Below are 17,728 nucleotides of genomic sequence, written 5' to 3'. Positions count from 1 at the left end.
GCAGTCCTGGAAGATTTAGAAAATCTTCCTTGAAAACCATTGCCTCCCGAAAGCTTTCTAGAGCCCCAGTATCCAGATTTACATTCTGGGATGGGACATGGCAGTATAAAAAGGTTGTGGCTAGTAAACGGGGTGAGGTTAGGGGAAACATTTTTTTTCAGAAGGATGCTATTCACCCCGCATTTTGAAGTCTCCCACAAATCCATATGGGCTGTGGATGTGACGTTTGCACTGCAGACAATAACAAACACAAGAAGCAATGGCGGAGACTTGGCGCTGGACCTGAGGACAGTGAGTAAAGCCCCTTTGTTTGTTTTTAAAACAAGCTGTAGTCAGAGAGTATGGTTCTCCGACACTGGAAAATCCCTTTAAATGCTGCTTTGGCATCTTGCTGACAGCTGGTAAGGAGAAAACCAACGGCCGCATGTTCTCCACTCCTAATATTATGCTGCAATATTAGTCAGATTTTGTTAGAAATATATTCAGGTGAAGAAACTCGACGAACTAATAGCGAATGGTAACCAAGTGTCAAATCTGATCATAGCAACAAAATGCAAATTACAAGTAGCTTAGAATATAGTTCTGCGGTCCGCTGAGAAGTGTAGGATTAGACTTTTATAAAACCTCTATTATTTTTTACAAGGTTGAAAGATGACTGGTACCAGAAAGGTAAAAAACCAAAAGGGAAAATCAATTCTCGTTGTACTGTAATATATGGATGAATGGATAGTAATCACCTGTGACCAATTTTTAACGAGTTAATCCCCAAAAAACAAGTAGGATACGGGATGACTTCTGATCATGGGGCGTCCAACTGCTTTGATTCCCAGCGATCCCGAGTTCGGGGCTATGGAACCCGAGAATGTGATTCTGCAGCCCTGTCCTGAATTTAGCAGAGGTACGCATTCCATTCACCGTGTATGGGACTGCCAAGTGCAGTGTTCCGCTATTTCCGGCAGTTCCATAGGCAATGAATGCTGCGGAGGTCGAACATGCCACACGGGGCCCTGTTTTGGGGGTTCTGGAGCCCCTATTTTGGGATTGCTGTATGGAAACTGTGTTCAGTTTCCCTACAGTGCCCCCACAGGGGAAGTTAAGCATTACACCATCCATTTAAACCAATAGGATGTCTGTGTAATGTAGAATAAGACAAGTCCTCCAGAGCGTCCTTAATTCTGACGAAGAGATATAGACCCCTGAATATTAATTCAGAACTCCTTACTGGGGTATATCAAAATGGGTTTTCCAAATCGGACAACCCCTTTAAGCAATAACTGTTACTATGTAACAGTAAAATGATAGGTAGAAGCAGTAGATTTTTATATATGTATTTCAGTTGTGCGTGTAACTTCATAGTATAATCATTTATTCCCAAGTATTTGAAGAGAGCAATAATGTGACAATACGAGCGACTGTCAGGTTGCCAAGATCCACAGATGTGAGCTCTTTTCTTATGTATTGAGAATTAGATCTAATTACTGTTTTCTTTTAGGCTCCCCCTCCCCCTCGTCTTTGTTTTGTCTATTATACTCCATGGGTCATAAAGTGTTAAATTTTTATGCACCTGTGCAATTACACTGCTCCATAGGCCTTCAACAAGTCTTGTACCCATTAAGTGCTACAGAAAAAAAATCATAAAAATGTGCTAATTCATCGGAAGGGTTTTGCTGCACCAGGCTCGTCCTCGTAAGCTGGTTGGTCTTGTGCTTATATGTGATTACTAAACATGTGCTGAATATGTTGCAGTCCCTAAAGAGACATGTAGAAGTTGTATGCCTGCGGGGTTGGCTATAGATACATATGGCTGAGTCTGCTTTTTTTTTTGCAAGATTATAACGGTGTAACACGGAACGGTCCCCTTTGTGGCTGGACAGTGTAAAATGATGCCTAAAAATGAATGTATAGTGACAAAGTCACTGGTAAAGTGCTGGAAGGGAGATATGTTTCACTACGCTTGATGGTGTCATTGATATAAAACCCAGAGTTTTTGACTCCAGAGGCAGTCTTTGTTCAGCAGGGCTGGAGAGAGGATCTCTAGTGGTTTGTGACATAACCTGTGTTGCTCCAGAGCGGGCAGCTCCCCGCAATTGTATGGACTGTGTTGCAGCATTTTGTTTTCCTGTTTTGCCCCAAAGGGCTGTATTTGCTTTTCCCTTCATGTTTTGTTTATGCCGTCCGTCTAATTAATAAATCAACAGAAGATTTAAAGAGAAAGTGTTCCTGTTTTCTGCCTCCATGTACCGCTGAGTGAGCTGAACTGCCACAAATACAGTGGGGCAAAAAAGTATTTAGTCAGTCAGCAATAGTGCAAGTTCCACCACTTAAAAAGATGAGAGGCGTCTGTAATTTACATCATAGGTAGACCTCAACTATGGGAGACAAACTGAGAAAAAAAAATCCAGAAAATCACATTGTCTGTTTTTTTATCATTTTATTTGCATATTATGGTGGAAAATAAGTATTTGGTCAGAAACAAAATTTAATCTCAATACTTTGTAATATATCCTTTGTTGGCAATGACAGAGGTCAAACGTTTTCTGTAAGTCTTCACAAGGTTGCCACACACTGTTGTTGGTATGTTGGCCCATTCCTCCATGCAGATCTCCTCTAGAGCAGTGATGTTTTTGGCTTTTCGCTTGGCAACACGGATTTTCAACTCCCTCCAAAGGTTTTCTATAGGGTTGAGATCTGGAGACTGGCTAGGCCACTCCAGGACCTTGAAATGCTTCTTACGAAGCCACTCCTTTGTTGCCCTGGCGGTGTGCTTTGGATCATTGTCATGTTGAAAGACCCAGCCACGTTTCATCTTCAATGCCCTTGCTGATGGAAGGAGGTTTGCACTCAAAATCTCACGATACATGGCCCCATTCATTCTTTCATGTACCCGGATCAGTCATCCTGGCCCCTTTGCAGAGAAACAGCCCCAAAGCATGGTGTTTCCACCACCATGCTTTACAGTAGGTATGGTGTTTGATGGATGCAACTCAGTATTCTTTTTCCTCCAAACACGACAAGTTGTGTTTCTACCAAACAGTTCCAGTTTGGTTTCATCAGACCATAGGACATTCTCCCAAAACTCCTCTGGATCATCCAAATGCTCTCTAGCAAACTTCAGACGGGCCCGGACATGTACTGGCTTAAGCAGTGGGACACGTCTGGCACTGCAGGATCTGAGTCCATGGTGGGGTAGTGTGTTACTTATGGTAGGCCTTGTTACATTGGTCCCAGCTCTCTGCAGTTCATTCACTAGGTCCCCCCGCGGGGTTCTGGGATTTTTGCTCACCGTTCTTGTGATCATTCTCACCCCACGGGGTGGGATTTTGCGTGGAGCCCCAGATCGAGGGAGATTATCAGTGGTCTTGAATGTCTTCCATTTTCTAATTATTGCTCCCACTGTTGATTTCTTCACTCCAAGCTGGTTGGCTATTGCAGATTCAGTCTTCCCAGCCTGGTGCAGGGCTACAATTTTGTTTCTGGTGTCCTTTGACAGCTCTTTGGTCTTCACCATAGTGGAGTTTGGAGTCAGACTGTTTGAGGGTGTGCACAGGTGTCTTTTTATACTGATAACAAGTTTAAACAGGTGCCATTACTACAGGTAATGAGTGGAGGAAAGAGGAGACTCTTAAAGAAGAAGTTACAGGTCTGTGAGAGCCAGAAATCTTGATTGTTTGTTTCTGACCAAATACTTATTTTCCACCATAATATGCAAATAAAATGATAAAAAAACAGACAATGTGATTTTCTGGATTTTTTTTTCTCAGTTTGTCTCCCATAGTTGAGGTCTACCTATGATGTAAATTACAGACACCTCTCATCTTTTTAAGTGGTGGAACTTGCACTATTGCTGACTGACTAAATACTTTTTTGCCCCACTGTATATATAAATGCCAGTTTTAATGAGGGTAAAGCTGGAGTACAATCCATCAATCAAGCCACTTGATGTATTGTACTTCTCAGTGGCATACGCCTTTGTGCACCGTAGGACTTTGAGTCTCATTTTTGGTGTACAAAACACCAGCACTTTTAATTAATTTGATGGGCAGGCATATCCAACCCCCTTTACCCACCAAAGTCACAACCTTTTTGGGCAACTCCATGTTGCGCAAAAAAATGCTGAAACTTTTTAAAATGTTTTTGACCATTTTTTAAAAAACTTTGATGAATCGCTGCTATATTTCACTATTACATAATAACTTGCAGCAGGAAAGAGGGATGTAGCTGAGACCGCATGATGTGACAGGAGAGCCATCTGTTCCTGTGCTGGAGACTGGTGTACTATACCACAATGCTGATGGGATCTATAGCAGGGATTTGGCACCACTGTAGTGTTGTAGTTGTTTATGCAATTAGGGTAAGGGCTCGTGCCTGCGACTGTATTTTCGGTCCGAGTGCTGTCCATGAAAAAAAACGGACAGCACATGGATCAATGTTATTCAATAGGGGCTGCACGGATGACTTTTTCAGTGACGGAATCTGTGTGTGAAAAAATTTGCAGCGCGCCCTCGTCTCTTCGGTAAATCGGATGAGACTCTGCCATTCAAGTCTTCGGGTGCATGAAAGAATCGGATGCCATATGGAGCCACAGTATAGCCTCTGATTTTTTACGGATACATTGTGTAACATAGGAAACTATAAATGGTCATGTAAATGAGTAATAGCTGCTGATTAAAAAAACATATTGCTTAAAGACTGCACGCGGATGGCAAGTGACAGAAAAATTGTCCAATTTTTCTTGATTAAACTCTGATTTGGTTTATTTTTTTTCCTATACGTTCATGTGAGATTGTCGGGTAGCTGACGCTGAGTTTTCATGTGGCATTTGTTGGGTGGTGACATGCCGTGTGGCCCACCCCATGGAGCATAACCACCTGTCGTTTGCCACAATTTTGCAGTAAGTCCTCATCTAAACCGTGGCAAATAACGAGCAGTTTTTGGCACACGCCATGTGAAATCTCGACCTTAGGGCTCAAGCACATATCAGCGATTTTCTCATATGAGAAAATCAGTCCGAATTTCATTTTTGATTATAGTTTCATCAAAGGGTCATCAATTCTTCTCCACCTTCTCCTGTCTATCAGTCCATGAAAAACAAACCACCTTCTGATGACATTCGAATGCAGTCTGATTTCTTTTCACGGACCCATATGAACCTGAACTTAGATCTTGCTGCTGCTTTGTGGACAGTGAATTACATTAAAGTGCATACAGCTCAGTCTCAATGGATTCCATAAACATACCAGTTTCGTACACTTTTTTTTTACCAGCACCTTCCACTGCACCCTCTGTCTCTAATTTTCAGCTTTCTTTGAACTAGTGCATGAAATGTAACTACTATGATATCTCCCATACACAGTACACCTAAAAGGGAGAGATTCCTGCTCTTAATTGTCTGTAGCACGCAAACAGATGCAGCAGCATAGAATACATTAAACAGCAGTACTGAGCTACGTTGCTGTGAATCCAGCACTAAGCTAAATACGGTAAATTTGCTAGAAGCTTCAGCTCAATCTGCCTGTTTCTGTCTGGTCTTTTCCTGTACTGAGTGTATGGGCTGTAACCTGATACTTCAGTGAGCTGAAAGTGTGACTTTTCCTAGGACGGGTCTGAGCTGTTTATTTTTATAGAGCTGATGATTACTTCAGAAGGCAGAGGAAAGGGGAAAAAGTGTCTCGTAAATGGAGAAAGAAGCATATTTCTCTAAGTTGCAAAGTTTGATGAAACAGTGATTTTATTTTCCAGCAAAAATGTAACCCGTAGCATTGTCTCCCATGGTGGCTGGACCTATTGCTATTACTTACTCATCCAGACTCTTCCTAGCAGATACTATTCAGCAGGGAGTCTGATGGACATTTTAATAAATAATTACAATGACAAATTGCGGTTTTCATTGTAGATTCCTAGTATTTAGTGTTTATTGAAAGTGATTCCTCTGTGTCCCTTATAGTCAGTAACTATTACACTTTTTAGTCGTACTTCTAGATATGTGAAATATATCTGGGAATATACGCGTGAATATACGTACCTCTCATCTGATGCTTTAGCGCTAGGTGTTCAAGCTGGATGCAAAAATCTTATCCTCTTTCTCAGGGTAGCATCAAGTGTCGCTGGTAAAAGAGAATTTACTCATGTAGCTGCTATCAAATGTCTGGCAATATTGAAATTGGTAATATATTTTTAAGAACAGATCCATAAAGTGTTTTTTAGATGTAAAGGAGTCTGAGTTACTGTACATTGCATTATTGTGAGAATGAGCGTGTTCTTGAAGAAAGGTGAGAATAATAATAACCTGTGTCTGTGTGTACACTGTCTTAGGCTTGTGCCTTTTCCTCAGGGTTTTGTCTATTTTACTTTATAGTTATTATTGTTTTAGTGTTGCACTTTGTTTTTTTGAGAGGTTGCAGTTCAGGACATTCGGGGTGAGTTAATGTTGAGTGGGGGAGCCAATGCGTATACTTAGGGTGCCAAGCTCCACGGTCAGGCAGGGACAAGTCCGGGTCAGATTTGGGACTTTCCTAGTCTGAACAAGGACCTGTTTGGTTCAGGTATTTGTCTCTCCTGGTTTGTGTGTTACCTGTGTGAGTCTGCTTATATGAATGTGGGGTCCTCGGTGCACCCTAGGCATGGCCAAGGGCTCAGTGCACCAATATTCTCCCTTAATTACAATCCTCTGCAGTTCTTCTGTTCATTGACTGCTCTCTCATTGGATGCTTCTTGCCAGGGCTGTGGAGTCAGTAAGCCAAACCTCAGACTCCTCAATTTCCATGACTCCGACTTCACCAAAATGGACTCCGACAATGACTCCACGACTCCGACTGCATAGCCCTGCTTGATTTGAATCTCCAGCCATGCACGCACCGACACTGCAGGAGATGAGATAATACAGTGCTAGTGTGTGCGGATACATTCTCCTCTCTCTCCTGTTTGCTGTGGCCGCTCACTGCACACGGGAAAGACACAGCTGCAGGTGGCGGATGCAGACAGGAGAGAGGAATGAGAGTGGACACACACTGGCACTGTGTTCATGTTCTCTCCGATCCAGCAATGCCAGTGCGTGTGCACTCTCCTCTACCTCTCCTGTCGGCACCGGCTGTCCGTTACTGTGCAGCGCCCCAGAGTCCTGGTCGTTGCAGTACTGATGCTACGCCGCTAAGGGGGGCTATGGTACGTCTGATGGCACTGAAGGAGTTCATCTGACCAGGTATCACAGACACCAATACATTTCACAGTCTGGCCTCCAGGGGGAGCTAAGGGTTCTATTTATTAGGCCACTCCTCACAATCTGGTAAAACTGGGGGTTAGGCAGGAAGTTAGAACAGAAAGCTGACTGGGTTGGAACCAGGCAACACCTTGTGGCAGAGGGTGTTGTAGGGGAAGATTCAGAGGGGTCCCTGTCAGGGGTGGGATCCTGACAGAGGCCTAGCAACCAGAGAGAGCGTTACGGGACCGCGCCTGCACGATATAGCGGCGGTACCCCAAGAAAGGACAAGAAGCGAGGTTTATTGTGCTGAGTGAGAAACGAGATCAACGCAACGAGGAGAATACCAGTAGGAGTCGTGCTGTAAGACGAGGCAACATCCTATTGAGGCGCATAACCGGTGGCCGGAACGCCGAGGAAGTATAGAGCTCCAAGCCAAACTTCAAACCTACGGCAGGACAGTCAGTTACAGGCGGGCTGTCTCCCCCAGACCCAGGAAGACACAGGGGGGTAACAACAGGAGTGGGGCGACGCTGGAGTCCCGGAAGAACTCCGAGCCTCCCCGTCATACGGGTGCGTCCTAACCGTAAGATCAGGGGGACGTAGAGGGAGAACATCAGAATCGAGTTGTGAGGGAACACGAGAAACAGACACAACAGTTGTGGGGACTATCCCGTAAGCACAGCAGGGGAGGACCACAACACACAAGCGCAGGAAGGTAGGCACAGATTTCCACCTGCAAAGGGAACTCTGGAGGTGCCATCGGACCGGCCGGACTTGCGCAGCCCGGTTAACCGTATTCCGGATTGAGGACTCAGAAGCCTTCAGTAAAGAGGTAAAGAGACTGCAACCTGGTGTCTTCGTTATTGACCGCGACCGGCACTACACCGCACCATAACATCAGCACCATACCACCACCTTTCATTGTGCGCCCCTTTCATTGTGTGTGACGACGACTTGCCCAGCAGCAGAGGAGAACCACCCCCTGATTTGCAACGGCGGGAACGAGGTGAAGAAGGAGCTCGACCTTGGAGAAATGGCGGAGCCAGGTGCATGCGTTGCCGCCGAATGCCGGACAGCGATGATGAACAGCAAGTGCCCGAGCAGCGGCGAAGCGATCCCGGCTTGCCCTCACCCATCAGAGGCGGACTCGCGTCCACCGCCGGTCAAGGATCTGAACTCCCTGGAGCCGCAGACGGAGGAGCCGAGCCTACCTATCCTGACCACGGAGCCATGGAGGGCGGAACCACATCAAGAGACCACCTCGGAGGTACCGCAGTCCAGGCTGGGGCCGATTCCAGCGTCCTTGTCAGCGGGACAGATCGACATCGGTGGAACCACATCAGGCGCAGGTATGGAAGACGCACCTGCTCCCCTGACCGATCCCGCTCCCGCGACCGCTCCTCACCCCAACAATAACTGTTTCCTCTCGGCGGGGTTGGCGGTGCTCACCCCCGACATGATGGGGAAGCTGGTACCCCCACTACCGACCAAGATGGGAGAACCCGAAGACGTGGGCCCAGACGGGGTGATCCTTCGGTGGGACACCCCCTGGATCGAGCCGGATGGAGCTCGGAGGGACGGCCTCACCCTGGCTGTGCTCACTTGGGAACAGTATAAACAATGTTTAATCCTACATTGGAAAAAACCGAAAAGAGACCGAACAGATGATCCGCTGACAGTACGACACCCAAAGCCTGCACACGGCAGGAAAGACGTGGTAAAGCGGGGTACTGTGCTGGCCTTTCACCCAAAGCGGGGCTGGGGCTCCATACAGGAACCGGGACTACCGACTGACGTCTTCGTTACTAGTTACAACGTGAAAACTCCCTGCTGCAACCAATATGGTGATCCATTGCAAAGGGGGGACCAGGTGACCTACACCCGCCACCGGAGTGCACAAGGATGGTGTGCTCGGAACGTCCAACGATGCGAGCCTGAGGGAGCACCACCTGTTGCCTCGACCATGACTGATCCGGACTTGACAGATCTTGTCACTATCACCACCGTCCGCCTTGTAGCGGCTACCGAACTTGCAAGCAGGGTTAGCCTTCAAATCCAGACACCAGGTGATCTGACGGTACCTGAGAGACCAGCCACCGGTACTGACACTGCATCGGCCGGGGACCAAGGACCACCCCCTGCACCGCAAGAAAACTGAGTAAGCAAGAATGCTTTATTGATTGTAAATAGTTCATTGTTTTTCTGCTGCTTTGCTAAAACCCGTTCAGGGTTAACTCCTCTTAAAGGGATCCCTTTGTTGACCCGGGATCCCTATTGTTTTTGTTTGTTTTCTATTTTTGCTCAGTTATCAAAAGACTGCCGAATCATGGACGGTGAATGATTCACAAACTGATGTTGTAAATAGTTTGCACCTTCTTAAAGGTGCTCTCTACTGGTTTTACATAAAGAAAGGACACTTTGTGAAGATACTGTTTTTGAAAACATTACCGGAGTCCTTATTGCGAACAGACTTGCAGCTTGAGAAGTTGCACTACCTCATAGAGACTTGGTCCCCTCTTAAAGGGGATGTTCATTGATAGTACTTAGAGAATGATGATGCTCTAAAAGGAAAAGTAATAATGCTGATATGTGAAAGTTAAATGTAGCTAACTAGTTGATTGTAAGAAATGTTTAATGATGTTGATAGAAGAACAAGGACAGGAAGTGAACCCGTACGGGGTTAGTTAGTGAGTCCTCCTAGGAGCCATACAGAGATGGCTCAGTGATCTTGAACTGAAAGAAAAATGATATGTTCTACACTGTGTATAGTAGTGGAAGGACAGTAGGCCCGGGCGGAAAGGGGCGGTCCTGTAACAGAAAGGAGAGGCAGCAGGCCTGGAGCAGTTAGGACAGGCGGTCCTGCAGACGTAAAGTAGGAGAATGTAGAAAAGTTGAGTAGCCTTATAATGTCTTATAAGAGGGTCTTTAGTGGATTTAGCGAGTACGTCCTTAAAGGCAATGTTAAATTATTGTTCACAAATTTTACACTTAACTTCTTTTACCCAACCGGGTATTCTACTATCTATAGGATGTTATTTAAAGTATTTAACCATGTTTGTAACGTTCAAGTGTCCTCACCTCCCATAAAGGGAAGCTCTGTTAAACGTTTACTTGTACTTGCATTTTCAAAATTGTATGTCTTTTTGCTGACATGTATTGTTGTTTTCTTCCCAGTCCGGGAGTACTGGATTTAACCGGGGGGGAGTGCAGCGCCCCAGAGTCCTGGTCGTTGCAGTACTGATGCTCCGCCGCTAAGGGGGGCTATGGTACGTCTGATGGCACTGAAGGAGTTCATCTGACCAGGTATCACAGACACTAATACATTTCACAGTCTGGCTTCCAGGGGGAGCTAAGGGTTCTATTTATTAGGCCACTCCTCACAATCTGGTAAAACTGGGGGTTAGGCAGGAAGTTAGAACAGAAAGCTGACTGGGTTGGAACCAGGCAACACCTTGTGGCAGAGGGTGTTGTAGGGGAAGATTCGGAGGGGTCCCTGTCAGGGGTGGGATCCTGACAGAGGCCAAGCAACCAGAGAGAGCGTTACGGGACCGCGCCTGCACGATATAGCGGCGGTACCCCAAGAAAGGACAAGAAGCGAGGTTTATTGTGCTGAGTGAGAAACGAGATCAACGCAACGAGGAGAATACCAGTAGGAGTCGTGCTGTAAGACGAGGCAACATCCTATTGAGGCGCATAACCGGTGGCCGGAACGCCGAGGAAGTATAGAGCTCCAAGCCAAACTTCAAACCTACGGCAGGACAGTCAGTTACAGGCGGGCTGTCTCCCCCAGACCCAGGAAGACACAGGGGGGTAACAACAGGAGTGGGGCGACGCTGGAGTCCCGGAAGAGCTCCGAGCCTCCCCGTCATACGGGTGCGTCCTAACCGTAAGATCAGGGGGACGTAGAGGGAGAACATCAGAATCGAGTTGTGAGGGAACACGAGAAACAGACACAACAGTTGTGGGGACTATCCCGTAAGCACAGCAAGGGAGGACCACAACACACAAGCGCAGGAAGGTAGGCACAGATTTCCACCTGCAAAGGGAACTCTGGAGGTGCCATCGGACCGGCCGGACTTGCGCAGCCCGGTTAACCGTATTCCGGATTGAGGACTCAGAAGCCTTCAGTAAAGAGGTAAAGAGACTGCAACCTGGTGTCTTCGTTATTGACCGCGACCGGCACTACACCGCACCATAACATCAGCACCATACCACCACCTTTCATTGTGCGCCCCTCAGCAGGGTCACGGACCGGGTCTAGCCACCGTGACAACCCCAGAGCAGAGACTCAGAGGCCCGGTACCGGGTACCCCTCGGCCCTGCGGCAGTGGGGTCGCTACAACTGCGTGACAAGAGAATGCGAGCATGCCTGCATGAACACTCTGTGTGCTCTTGGCCTTTTTCAGTGTTAGTGTGTTCAGGGCTGAGGACTCAAATCAGGCAGCGCTCCAAAGTGAGAGCTGTCAAATAGCATAAGGGGAGATGCGGAAGACGGTATTTGAGGGGACGGAACAGTGCACTGAGTACTTGGCCATGCCCAAGGTATGCCGAGGACCGCTCATTTAAATATATAATAATTATGTTTTTTATGTAAATTGAAATTATTGAAATCTAACACAGGCATGATTTCTGTAGGGGTTAACTCTCCTACATGAAGGTATTAGTAATTTAATTTGAGTTTTATGGGTGACGGACTCACTTTAACTCATTCAATCATCAGTTAAAAATATTTCAAGAGATGTCCATAACCTTTATTGTAAAGAGCTATGTAACATGACAATATTGCATGTAACCATAGTCATGCCAATACCCTGCTTGATTTTTCACAGCATTTTGCCATTTGAATGTGTAATGTCTAGATGCACTACCATGCCATAAGTCCCGCACCATGTGGTGTGCGGATGTTATCACTTCACTATGGCTGGGACAAAAATAACAGAAAACAAAGTTTGTGACCCCCTGGTGCACTTAACCTCTATTTCCTGGTAGTGTGATGTAATGTGGTGCATTCTAAATAGTCCAGAAAACAGGGAGGCCAGAGGGGCTGTTGAGAAACTTTGCTTGTTGCACGAATACACAGGTACATCCAGATAAATGATGATTTACCAGAGATTCAATTCCAATGCAGCAATCACAGGTACTTTCTGGTAGTAATGCAGATATAACACTGCACAGTGGTGCAATGATTCTTGAGTCTTCACTTCTGCTTATATGCACAGTTCTTATCTCGCCCTTTCTGAAGCTGAGGCTGTGGCTTCTCTTTTACAGGAGTTCTGCCAATTTTCTACCTGGTTCTTGAGTTTTCCTGAGCAACACACTTGTGCACATAAAATGTCTTCTTCTCTCTGTGCAAATTAAACCTAGGACCCGGTCATGTGGTCTATACATGTGCCTTTATGGCCATTTATGGAAAGCAGGGTTGTTGTATTTTAACTCTTAACAACCTCCTGATAGCAGAACATAATAAGTCCATCACTCTATGCACATGAACCACTTCTATGTACTGAATTCTCATATACACCACATTATACACCACTTAAGTGACATTCTACTTGTTAGGGTAGTGCGCTCGTGGAGATCGATAATTTAGACTGTCCGCATGACCATGCTGCTATTACTGTGTGCTTTCCCATTCTGTAAGCAGAGTCCTCTTTGTTTCTGCATTATCAAAAAAACGGATGCACTGAATCTGGTAGGATCCAGCATCAGATCAGCGCTAAAGCAAAGAGTTTACAAGTCTAGTGCTGAACGAACGTGCTGGGATAAGGTGTTATCTGAGCATGCTCGGGTACTAACAGAGTGTCTTCGGCGTGCTCGAATAATATGTTTGCATCCCTGCAGCTACATTTCTCGTGGCCATTTGACAGTCGCAACACATGGAGGGACTGCCTAACAAACAGGAAATCCTTGCATGTGTTGTGGCTAGCGAATAGTCGTGAGACATACAGCCTTGAACATATTTTTTTGAGCACGCCGAAGACACTCAGCACCTGAGCATGCTCCGATAACACCTTATCCGAGCACATTCGCTCATCACTATTTACAACATGTGATCATTACCTAGAAACCGGCCACCTCTGATACTGCAGCCTAGGCAACTAAAGAAATGAAAATGCCTCCGTTCTTGAGAGAGAGGATTTTACATAAGAGATAAATAGTTTTACAAGCACTTTGCAATAGCTCGGAGTATAGTGTTTGAAATACGTCACTATTTCATTTTGTGTATATCCTAAGTGGTATTTTAATCATTGATTAATCAATGTGAAATATTTTACCCTGGAGCTGGAATGGCATTTCTTATTCTCTACTTGCAATTTTACCCAATTAACAAGATAAGATATTTAATAGACTACCATACGCTTTGCTGTGACTTGGATTTTGCATAGAATCATTGACCGCTCCTGCTGGAGATTCAGCTGCTGTCATCAACAGAAAAGCTCTTCTTCCGTACAATTCTGTCAAGGGGGTTTGGCCAACAATTTGGGTTAAGTCCTCAGACAGTTCTCTTCTTTTTCTGTTCACACAGTGCAACGATTGAGTCAACTTCTACCCTTTTTTATATGGTTTCAGGTGTGATTTTCATATTGTCCACACCTGTTACTTGCCACAGGTGAGTTTGAACGAGCATCACATGCTGGAAACAAAGTTGTTTGATTTTTTTTTTTTCTTTTATCCTGGATAAGTTATCAATGTCAGTCCTGGATAACCCCTTTACGAAGCAGCAAATGAAGAATCAACTTTGTCTCTCTTGTCCTCCTTCTCGTCTATATGTGTATGGATGCCACCTATATGTCTCTTATCTATGTCCTATAGCCTAATATACCACAATGTTTTGCTTGGTGGCGGGCACAAGCTTCATTGACTCTATCAATATATATTACAGAAATTGCTTCTTAAGGTCAGAGAATCTCTTTAAAAGGGGAGGCTCATACCTGCCAGAAGTGTGCATGATCCAGAGTATTTTATGCATGCTCGGACTGGCCCACAGGAGAATCCTCCGGTGGGCCCCCATGCAGCCAATACCTTCTTTATGAGCAGAATATGTCACAATACACTTGATTCACTATATACGGACAAAGGCGGCCTTTTTTTAACTTCTTCCTCCTGTTGCTTGCCTTAAGCAGATGCCTAAAATGCAATGAGAACTTCATATATCAGAACTTTCCCTTTAAAGTTTTGCACAGTGTTCTTTCTTGATCTGTGCACGGTTTTGGACATTTCTCATATAGGAAATGAGGACTATAAAGGGAGGAAGGCCGATCTATAAATGTATATAGATGTAACTGTATTACAGTTATATTGTAGATCACAATGCCTGGAAGAATCTAGATTATGACCTTGTGAAGCTCATTGTTAATGTTTTATATGTCCCCCAGGGCTGCTGATAATGTACAGAACTTTCACAGCACACGCTTTGCCAAACTTTGTAACGTTGGTACATTCGATTCGTGATATCCAAATATTAATCACATTTGTATCTGATGGATGTAATAGTAATAGTTTTATAAAATAATAAAAATGATGAAAAAACGACCAGCTTATAAAAAAAACACATAATTTTGATACTCTGTCCACAGACGTTTGTACTATATGTGTCTATATGTGGCCACCAAGTGGTTGTGATGTGAATTACAGCCAGACAAGGGTTTAGCAAGAAGACCTGCAATCTATGGAATTTGTATAATGTCTGAAATTGTGTTATCGGGGACTTTGCTTATTTTTCCTTATGGGGCTCAGAAATTGCAGACAGGTAGTTGGATGTAAATAAATATTAGTTTAGGACTACCTTATTAAATGGGCTTTAAAGGTAATCTGTCAGGAGTTTTTTTGCTATATAATCTGACATCAGCATGATGTAGAGGCAGAGATCCTGATTCCAGGGATGTGTCACTTACTAGGCTGTGTCTTACTCTTTTAAAAAAAAATCAGTGTTTTTTCAGCAAGAGATTATCACTAAAGGATTAGATGTCTTGAACAATCTGGTTCAAACACACCCCCACCACTGATTGGCAGCTTTCTATTAATGTATAGTATACACATAAAGCTACCAATCAGTAATGGTGTGGGCGGGGTTATATAGAGCTCAGCATTCAGAGCTCTGCTCGATCTGCAGAGAAAACGGATTGTATCACAACTGCTGCACCCAGCAAACTAAGTGATACATAGCTGGAATCAGGGTCTCTGTCCATACTGCATGCTGCTGTCAGATTACATAGCACAAACTTGCTGACAAACTTCCAATCAGGGGCATTTATGACATTTTGATAGAATATGACATACTGTCTAATAGTTGGGACCTACATCTGTCTAGAGAGCCGGACCCTCTGGCACTTTTTTAGGATGGAGTGGTGACCACACATGTGAGGCTCTCTCCATTCTTTTAATATTTGAGCTCCAAAAATGGCTGGGTAGAAAACTAATTTTTTGCCATGTGAAAGGTGACCTTATCTTCAGCGACTATCTCAGGTCACAGGTCTGGTTTGTGTCCGACACTGACAGCATTTTGTGTAAGCAGAGCTATGTATAAGGTGGGCTGGCTCAAAAATTCATTTAATTGACTCAGCCAGCCCCTTTCTCTGTCACAGCCAATGTATAGGTTTAGTTTTTTGCAATAAGCAGTCAGCCAGCCCCCTTCTCTGTCACAGCCAATGTATAGGTTTAGTTTTTGCAATAAGCTTTCAGCCAGCCCCCTTCTTGGTCACCACTAATGTATAGGTTTAGTTTTTGCAATAAGCAGTCAGCCAGCCCCCTTCTCTGTCACAGCCAATGTATAGGTTTAGTTTTTGCAATAAGCAATCAGCTAGCCCCCTTCTTGGTCACCACTAATGTATAGGTTTAGTTTTTGCAATAAGCAGTCAGCCAGCGCCCTTCTCTGTCACAGCCAATGTAAAGGTTTAGTTTTTGCAATAAGCACTAAGCCAGCCCCCTTCTTGGTCACCACTAATGTATAGGTTTAGTTTTTGCAATAAGCAGTCAGCCAGCACCCTTCACATACAGCTCTGTTCACATGCTATCCTGTTTCGGAACACATCGGAAGAACACTGGAGATCGAGACATTTTTTAGACGTCAAGCATATTAGTAAATTGCATAATTTAGTAATTTAAGCCAATTTTTTTTTTTTTATTTATTTTTATTGGGAGAACCCCTTTAAGACCAGCCATGTCTTAAAGGGGTTGAACATGTATCAATATAAACTTTGCATTGATTAAAAGCAATATTATGTTAATCCAAAGTGACACATTTCTATTTGTGGAGATTTGTGCTGGTAATTATTTACTTTTACTGCCTGACAATGGCTGCCTGCCGGCTGGAGGAGATTTGCTGCTCTTTAATTAATGGCTCTAGGGCTTGGCGTAGCTTGGCAGATATTTCCAGTGATACAGAACGGTGATATGTTCTTTTCTAGGATGGTTGTATTAATTGTCGTCTCTCTGCATTAATACACAATGTATGGGAAGGGGGTTGTGCATCCGGTCCCGGCATCGCTCTCTGGTTTAGCCGCACTCCAGCAGGACACTCCCGCCAGTGTAATGTGTATCGATCGCAGACTTTATTGATATAGCAGAAATACATACGTTTCACTGCAGAGTACTCTGTGGAACACTTCTGGGAATATCGTGTTCTACGCTTGACCATAATTAGTGATTGTTTATAGGGATTTTTTTTGAAGGGATTGTTCAGGATTATTACCCCTTAGGCCAGAGCTAAATCGGATCTCGTGCTTTGCACTGATGAGGGGCAAAGCCCTGAATTACGTGTCTGGAAAATCGAGATTCTGGCTTGGCTTTTATCTTAAGTCATATGGCAAGGCTTGTTTATAGGGTCAACAGTGACTTGTAAGCTTTCTGCTTTCAATAGGTGGGGCTAGAATTCAAGCCTCCTTCTTCTCTGAAGAAGCAATGTGCATATAATACCCATTCCAAAGGTCCAGTCACTTACCATAAATTGGAAATCTCTTCACGTGGTGTAAATGCCTCTGTTTTCCTGATTTTTACTTCCCCCCCCCCCCCCTATTCCTGATATGTGCCGCTTTTTTTTTTGTATTAAAATGAAAGTTTTTTGTTTTTTTAGCCAAGTTAGTGTGGTCCTGAACTTGTCTTTATAGGAGTGTTTTTGAGGCCCAAGACAAGGAAGAGGAGGCCGTATCTAAGGAAGGGAGTAGCGCAGAAACACAATGTCCATCTTAGGTGAACAGCGGTATTTATACGAGGTAAAATAATTATATTTGTCAAGACAGGGTTTTCTTTAAATTGATTCTGTTCCAACAGCACCATCCTGGGGGTTTCCATCTAGCACCATTCTGGTGGTTCCCATCTAGCATTATTCTGGTGGTTCCCATCTAGCATTATTCTGGTGGTTCTCATCTAGCACCATTCTGGTGGTTCTCATTTAGCATCATTCTGGTGGTTCTCATTTAGCATCATTCTGGTGGTTCTCATCTAGCATCATTCTGGTGGTTCTCATCTAGCATCATTCTGGTGGTTCTCATTTAGCATCATTCTGGTGGTTCTCATTTAGCATCATTCTGG

General features: G+C 44.5%; 1 protein-coding gene across 3 annotated transcripts in view; it reads left to right on the top strand.

The window, feature by feature from the left end:
* The window catches only part of ERC2 (ELKS/RAB6-interacting/CAST family member 2), a 1,115,226-nt gene that overhangs the window by 59,025 nt on the left and 1,038,473 nt on the right, over positions 1–17,728 (top strand). The gene's annotated exons all lie outside the window — the stretch shown is intronic.

This window comes from Ranitomeya variabilis, chromosome 8, assembly GCF_051348905.1.
Source record: "Ranitomeya variabilis isolate aRanVar5 chromosome 8, aRanVar5.hap1, whole genome shotgun sequence".
Taxonomy (NCBI): domain Eukaryota; kingdom Metazoa; phylum Chordata; class Amphibia; order Anura; family Dendrobatidae; genus Ranitomeya; species Ranitomeya variabilis.
Note: the sequence above shows the minus strand (reverse complement) of the source record. Positions and strands in the feature narration are given on the sequence as shown.